This window comes from Schistocerca piceifrons, chromosome 3 (assembly GCF_021461385.2).
Source record: "Schistocerca piceifrons isolate TAMUIC-IGC-003096 chromosome 3, iqSchPice1.1, whole genome shotgun sequence".
Taxonomy (NCBI): domain Eukaryota; kingdom Metazoa; phylum Arthropoda; class Insecta; order Orthoptera; family Acrididae; genus Schistocerca; species Schistocerca piceifrons.
The window spans coordinates 118680391-118688669 of NC_060140.1; positions in this window are offsets into that span (position 1 = coordinate 118680391).

The following is an 8279-nucleotide window of genomic DNA, read 5'->3' on the forward strand; positions in this document are numbered from 1 at the left end:
ACAGTCCAGATTAAACAATCTTTATACGCATGATGACGTTACGTAACATGAACGAAAGAAATATGTGCAGTGCACAGTGAGCGATATTTACTTCAAAATCTAAAGAAGTTTGCTATTTATTTCAAAATATTAAAATAGAAAATTGATTCATACTGAAAGATTTCAAATCCATAAGAGGCAAGGTCTCCAAATTATCAACGGAAACATAGTGTCTCACAGTAAAATGAACCCATAGTTTTTTATTATTGTGCACTTTAAACGAAATCGTAGATATTAACCTTTGGATCGCAGGTACGTTTTTGATACGTGGAACTTCCCAATGTTGTAACAGACAAAAATCTAATATTCAGAAAAATGAGTTAATTTAATGAACTGTAGCTATTATTTACGCTCTGTTGAAGAATCCTTAATTACATCCATATCAGTTTGTCTCCGTTCGTTTCTATTTATCTAGTTTCGGGCCAGACTGCGTTATCTATGGTACTTTTTCTTCTATAACTTTTGTTCCAGTCTAGATTCCACCTCCTTATACTGGTCTTGGTCGAGTCAGTCCATCTCGCTCATTGTGTTACTCTTGCCCTCAAACTTTGCCTCCATAATTCATTTTGCTAATCTCTCTATTTCCCCTACTCTTCCAAGTTCTGTCATTCAACTTCTCTGTTCCAAGTTCCTTCCTAACAACTTAATTTCTCACTCTTTCACTCCACGTTAGTAGTAGGGAGATGACAGTGTCAGCGAAGTTTTCAAATCAAATTGCTGTCAAACTTCTAAGCAAATTAATTAAATTGATCAATCAACTAGCTTCATTCCCACCCACCCCCACATACGTACATCCACATCCACCCCCATCCCCAGATGACATCATGTGTTTACCTCAGCGTGCATGTGGCTTCCCTGTCCCTCACCCCTCACCCCTTCCATCACCTGCACTATTGGCAGAAATTTCGAATTTTGGCGGGAATTTCGAATTTTTGCAGGAATTTCGAATTTTGGTGGGAATTTCTTTGTCCAAGGAATGCGCTCAGATCCCACCACACCACCCACCCGGAAATTGGCGGGAAATGTGCCGTTTCCTGTACTCGAACCATGTCCTTCTGGATGGAAAGCCCAAGTGCACCCCCTACATCACTTGCAAACTGTCCAGAGGCAAGAGAGGATGGTTAGGTTAGTGTGCTTTATTTATTTTGGTTGGGAAACTGAAGTAAAGATCAGTCCTAATTATGTAATTAATCATAAATGTCCGTCCTAGTTCCACAAATATATGCATAGTGCTACACAAGAACTGCCTAAAGTCGCAATACAGTTCAGAAATTGATGAAACCATACAACTGGTGTTAGCCTTCTGGGAAAAACGTCACAGTACCACTCGAAACTAGTGGCAGATGCACTCAAATTCTACCCTTCATCTACAAGCTTGTGGGAAAAAAGAGGTTGGAGTGTGAGGTACTATTATTTTTTTGTGGGGGGGGGGGGGGAGGGAATATTTTCAACTCGTGAGAAACTGGTGTTGGACATAAAGGAGTTCAATAAGTCTAACCTGTAAAATTACAACTGAGGACTGTATCTGTCACTGTTTTATGTCAGAGTTCGCTACAGACGCCTCACGCTGCAGTCCAGGTCACTGAAACCAAAACATGCTACTGCAACTGACGGAAAATGTTTCAGTGTTCTAATTACATATCGAAACTGTCGTGAAAAAACCAGCACTCGTAATGAATGGGTCATAATGTAACACGGGGATAATCGTCAATCCAAAAGACTGCAGATGGGTGGCAGCTGAATGTGTTTTCTAATTGAGATACAATCACAAACTGCCGAAATTAGAGGTCCTCTTACCTTCCCTCATCGCTCCCCCTCCCTCCCTCCCTCCCTCCTTGCATATACGGTGGAGACACAGACTTTTCAAACAGTCAACTGCTAGCCCAAACACCTCGCGATTTTTCTACCGCCCTTCTGCCAGTGGCCGGCCGATGTGGCCGAGCAGTTCTAGGAGCTTCAGTCTGGAACCGCGCGACCGCTACGATCGCAGGTTCGAATCCTGCCTTGGGCAAGGATGTGTGTGATGTCCTTAGGTTAGTTAGGTTTAAGTAGTTCTAAGTTCTAAGGGACTGATGACCTCAGATGTTAAGTGCCATAGTGCTCAGAGCCATTTGAACCATTTTGAGCCTTCCGCCAGTGAATGAGCTCGCCATGGTCACTGACCGCTTTGAGGTAATGGTCCTTCACCAACACAAAAGCATGAAGCAACCATGCACCACCCTGGCAAGTGCCCAATATTTGAGGGGAAACACTACACTGTAACAACTGTATTTGACGTCATCATAGCTCCTATAATCGAGCATCTATTAAAAAGGTAAACATGTCCTTTTTCCACAAAAATAGGCGCAGCCCCTTTGCTTTTAGTTTTGTGAGCAAAATCGGTATAGCAATTACTTCAACTGCAGGATGCAATTCGCATCTCCTCTAACGAAGTGCACTGCTACATTGCAGATGACCAAAATTCTTAGGTCGAGCTATACATCTCCTGTGTATGTCAACCCTGCATAAAACTAGGAAGAAAAGCTTCCACTACTTTGACGCGAAAAATACCGATCACCATTGAATATCCTCGTTATTTCCAAAGCGTTATCAGAGTAAAGAAAAAGCGAGGATTTTAACTCCGAAGAAAACACATCTATGTTAAGGAATTTCTTTCAGTTTGATGGACCAATTACACGGCCTGAGTGTGTCTTTCGCGTTCAAATCATTGTCCATAAATAGTCATGCACATGTGTATCACAGACATTTCACACACGGGAAATAACATTACAGAATACAATTTGTCACACCATTTAATCACATCTTGAAAAAAAAAAACACAATTATTTTACGTTTGAAAACAGCAAACAATAATTCAAGAGGACATTCATGTTTTGTACATATTGACAGGTTCTGTTTTACCAATGCTATGCCGTATCACAGTGGCGTTTACAAAACAAATAGAACCTACTATAAGACTTTACTGTATCTCTTTCTTCCAATACATCGAAATCAAATACTGCCTGCATGCTTACATTTGACAGTTTTGATCCAGAACTTAGCTCTACCGATATGTGTGTAAAGTTTCCATCATACAGCAGATTCTTGCGTTCTGGTTTTGCAAGTAATTTGATCATCACAGCCTGCTTCACACAAGTTTCTCATATGTCGGGAAGAAACACTATAATTTCTAGGTTCCACAGTGAGGTATAACTCAAGTGGTGTCTACTTTATAATTAGAGGTTATGAAGTATGAAATGACATAGTACTTGCGGTAATACCTACTTTTAAACATGCAGTGGTGACAATGATAATAAAAACAGTAATGTTACCATGAAGACAGATACAGCCCATTTCTATCAGTTTTATGAGCAAAATCGGTGTATTTTGGAGAGAACTATCTACATGAAAACTTTAACCAGCTACACTGCCCCTTGTAATAGAACCTCTTATAAGATATTACTGCATCTATCTCTTCCAATATAGTGAAAAACAAATACTGTCTGTGTGTTGATATGGAGCATATTACATGTACATGTGCCGCTCCACATGTGCCGTTTACACCATGAGTGAGGTAGTAGAAAAAAGAGGTACCATTTTCTTATTGATGGAAAGAAAAAACATGTGAATCTGCATCATTTAGGAATGCCTCCAAACAACTGTTTGAAGATGATGACCCGTACATTTAATCTCATGCTCCACAGCGACAATCAGCAGATATCTACTTTTCTGCCAAGGCTCTCTATGTCGCAACCAAGTTGATGCCTGTCTATCATTATGTGGTAATCAGCAGCATACCATCAGAAAGATGGTATGAGAAAGACACCGTTGGTATGGGATGATGTACTGTATTAAACACTGCAGCTGATAGTGTGATTAATTTAAGAATTTTACCAGTTGCTCCTTAATTTCAACTCCAACCAATGATGTGGCAGAATGCTTCCCAAATTCTGCATCATTGCTAAATCACCTCCACTACTATTCGAGAAGCATATACTAGATTGCGACTGTGCAGTATCTCCATTCGGCCATATACACCAAAGTATACCAGACAGTGTCTTATACTGACACAATTATCTACTTATTTGCAGTACAACAATCATAGTGCACAATTTATGATTAAAACTGGCTATCTTTCCTTCTATGGATGGGTGTCACAGAGTATTCTCGCATTAGAAGGATAAAATTGGAGAATGACAGATCCATCCCACATTAGACTTGACCAATCCTCCCTGTAACATCAATCTTACTCAGGGCAACCATCTACATGCACGACATACCTCCTGATGTGCGCGTTTTAATTAAGGTAGCACCTCTTATCGCTGTATAATAAACGTAAGAGTGCTGCAGTGATAGACAGTTAAGAATAAACACATGGTTTACACATGATGGAGATCCAGATGGACGGAATTTGAAAAATTTCTCATGAATCAATCGCGTTATCAATTCTGAAGAATTATTCCACTGTCTGGAGTCAGTACCAGGAAGGCACCAGCGTAAGAGAAATTATGATAGAGCATTAACAGACACTCCTACAGTTACACGGTTCTGCACTTAAAAATGCTACAATGTTAGAACCATATGATTTGTGAAATATTAATCGTGCAGAAAGCAACGCTCTTAATACTCTAATGCAGGATATATGAGTCCGTCATCAGACATAAAACCACACGGCAAATGCCCTAACCTAATCGCTATAGTGACAAATTTCAAAACAATAAAACTATTTTCTTCTACACTATTCTGTTGCCATAGGAAGACATTGTCAGTGCATATCCGCTGCTCGAGCTGCTTATAAACCAGCTAAAACGAAGTCAGGAGACTGGTGTTCTGTCTCTTAGGAAATTAATGAATTTTATACGTATTTTTAAATTGGAAATGTACGTACCCTCAATCAGACTTTCCGTGTCAGTCATGTTTATCATTAGTAGTAGCAGTATTGGTTTTGATGGATGCAACTATGTATCACCAGGAAACAGAGCGGAGAAAAACGGACATGAATAGTTGTAATAGCTGATACATTGAGGTACGACCCACGCCTTGCTGCACGAAATTGCACGCAAGCAAGTAGCAGCTTCTTATGATGGAGTGAGTATCACAATCAGTAGTCAAAGGATATGTACCAGCTTTATTGTTGTTTACTGTAGCATGACCACAGCTCTGGTAACATTCCTCTTGCACAAAGATGTCTTGGCCTGATATTAAGTAGTTTTCCTCATGTGTAGGACAATATGGCAAACTGTCTCTCGATTACACCCCCATCATACTATTAAAGGTGATATATGTGACATGGCTCCACTGTCCTACAGGACCCTATATGTACGGAATAACATTGTGTGTGAGAAGCAGGTGTAATTCGGTAATACCTGTATCTATATTCGACTTCATGTGTGAGAACGCAGCTATGGATTAGGATAGGCATGTTTTGCGTGCTTTATTATGACACCTCTTTGTAGTACTTTGTTGAATTATCCATTACCAAAACCCATATTGTTTACAGGGGGAGGGGCAGAGTTAAAAGAGAATAGGGTCAGAGCACAGTTCTTTAGCTATTCTCAGCCTTGAGTGTCCTGGTACCCCTAACCCACATCATTCCCTGCATTTCGTGGTACTTATTTTCTTATTTTGTATATTCTCAGTCATTTTAGGTAATTTTACAAGTCTTTTCACGATTTTACATTTTTGTCGTATTTTCCTCAATTTGAGGTAATTTACCATCAATTTGTCGTAAATATTCCAGGTTTTCCTCGAATTTCACCGATTTCATGTCATTTTTCCATGTTTTTTTGATATTTTTCCAATGTATATGTTCATTTTTTCTGCGTACCCATGCGTTGTTTGATTTTATATAAGGACATTTGTGTGTCTTATACACCAGCCTACTTAAAAACCCTAAGATTTCCCCTCCTCCCGATGACCTGCAAGCATGCATTTTGGATAGGAAGATCATGAAAAGTACAGTAACACTCGCATCGTACATAGATGAGGCTCAGTCAGTGGTGCAGATTGAAAACTTGTAGTCTAGTAACAAATCTATGTACTGCTAAGATACGTCAGAGAGCTTGTGTGCAGGCTCACGTAGCGATGCACTTGATGCAAACTCAAAGTCTGGCACAACTCTACACGTTCATCAGTCATTCCACTCTACCGTGTAGAGATCTACAACGGGGAATTGACATTCATTTATTTACGAGTCAAATTCAGTAGGAGCAAATTGAGGAGCAAATCTCCACGGTCATGGAACATGTCAGTACTTGAAATTACAACATAAAAGTAATAACAGATAAAAATAAAATGTTTATGAACCCAAAAAAGACAAGCCATAAATTTAAGTAAACGCAATCAACATATAACATAAGAATCAGCTAAATTTTTCAAGGAATTCCTCAACAGGAGTTACCCATGAGGAAACTCTTCAGTTTCGATTTGAAAGTGTCTGGATAACTGTTAAGATTTTTGAATTCTTGTGGTAGCTTATTGAAATTTGATGCAGCGGTATACTGCACGCATTTCTGCATAAGAGTTAAGGAAGTCCGATCCAGATGCAGGTTTCATTTCTGCTGAGTATTAACTTAGCAAGAGCTGCTTACTCTTGGTAATAAGCTGATATTGTTAACAAGAAACTACAGAAAAGAATATGTATATTAAGAGGCCAATATCAAAATACTAAGACTAATGAACAGGTATTGACAAGAGGTTCACAAAATAATATCACTTATTGCCCGAACCACCCGTTTCTGAGCCAAAAATATCCTTTTACAATCAGAAGACTTACCATTGTAAAGGGATATATTACCACAAAATATAATACCATATGACATAAACGAATGAAAATAAGCGAAGTAAACTAATTTTCGTGTCGAACGATCACTTACTTCACATACCGTTCGAGTAGTAAAAATGGTAGCATTAAGTATTTGAACAAGATTGTGGGCTTCCCACGACAGTTTTCTGCCTATCTGAAAACCTATAAATTTGAACTATTCAGTTTCACTAATCATCTGGCCATACTAAGAAAATAAAACGTCGGGTTGTATTGAACTGTGTGTTAGAAACTGTAAAAACTGAGTCTTATGGTGATTTAGCGTTAGTTTATTTTCTACAATCCATGAAGTTATGTCATGAACTGCACTATTTGAAACGAGATAATGTTGCACACAACACCCTTTACTACCACGCTAGTGTCATCAGCCAATAGAAATATTTTAGAGGTATCTGTAATACTACAGGGCATGGCCACTTAAACAAATAAGGAACAGAAGTGGCCCCAGCACTGATCCCTGGGGCACCTCCCATTTGAGCATACCCCACTGAGACCCCACATTACAGCCATTCTCAACACTGTGAACCAGTTGTGAGCTACTCCTCATATTCCATAATGGTCCAACTTCAGGAGCAATATTTTATGATAAACACAACGCCTTAGTTAAATCAAAAAAATACGCCTAGCGTTCTAAACCTTTTATGTAACCCATCCAGTACCTCACACTCAAAAGAGAATATAGAATGTTCAGTCATTAAACGACTTCTAAAGCAGAACTGTACATCTCATAGCATATTATGTGATATAAAATGATCAATTATCCATATATACACAGCCTTTTCAATATCTTTAGCAAACACTGATGGCATATAAATAGGTCTAAAACTGTCTACATTATCCCTTTCTCCCTTTTAATAAAGCGGCTTTACTACTGAGTACTTTAATCGTTTACTGCTCGCCACTCCTAACGGAAAAATTACAAATATGACTAAATATGGGCCTGACATGTTCAGCACAATACTTTAATATTGTTTTAGGCGCTCCATCATATCCATGAGAGTCCTTAGTCTTCAGTGGCTTAATTATTTACCTAATCTCCCCCTTGTCTGTATCACAGAGCTATATGTTTCCCTGTAGAAACAGAATTTTTATATAATTCACCAGCAATGTGCAGAAAATGACTGTTAAATACTTTACATATATCTGATTTATCAGTAAGAGAAATATTTTTACTAGAAACTGGTTTTATATCATCAACCTTTTGCTGCTGGCCAGACAGTTCCTTCATATCTGACTACATGCTTTTAATTTTATCCCGTGAATTAGCTATTCTCTTTGCATACCACTACCTCTTTGCTTCCCTAAACATGGAAACATGACGTCCTCTGAAGGTGATTCCTTAGTTAAATAGACTTCCTTTAGGCAGCTGATTTCAATCTAAAAAAGGAGCAGCTCTAACATCAACTACCACAGGAATCTTTCCATGAGTTATCCCACC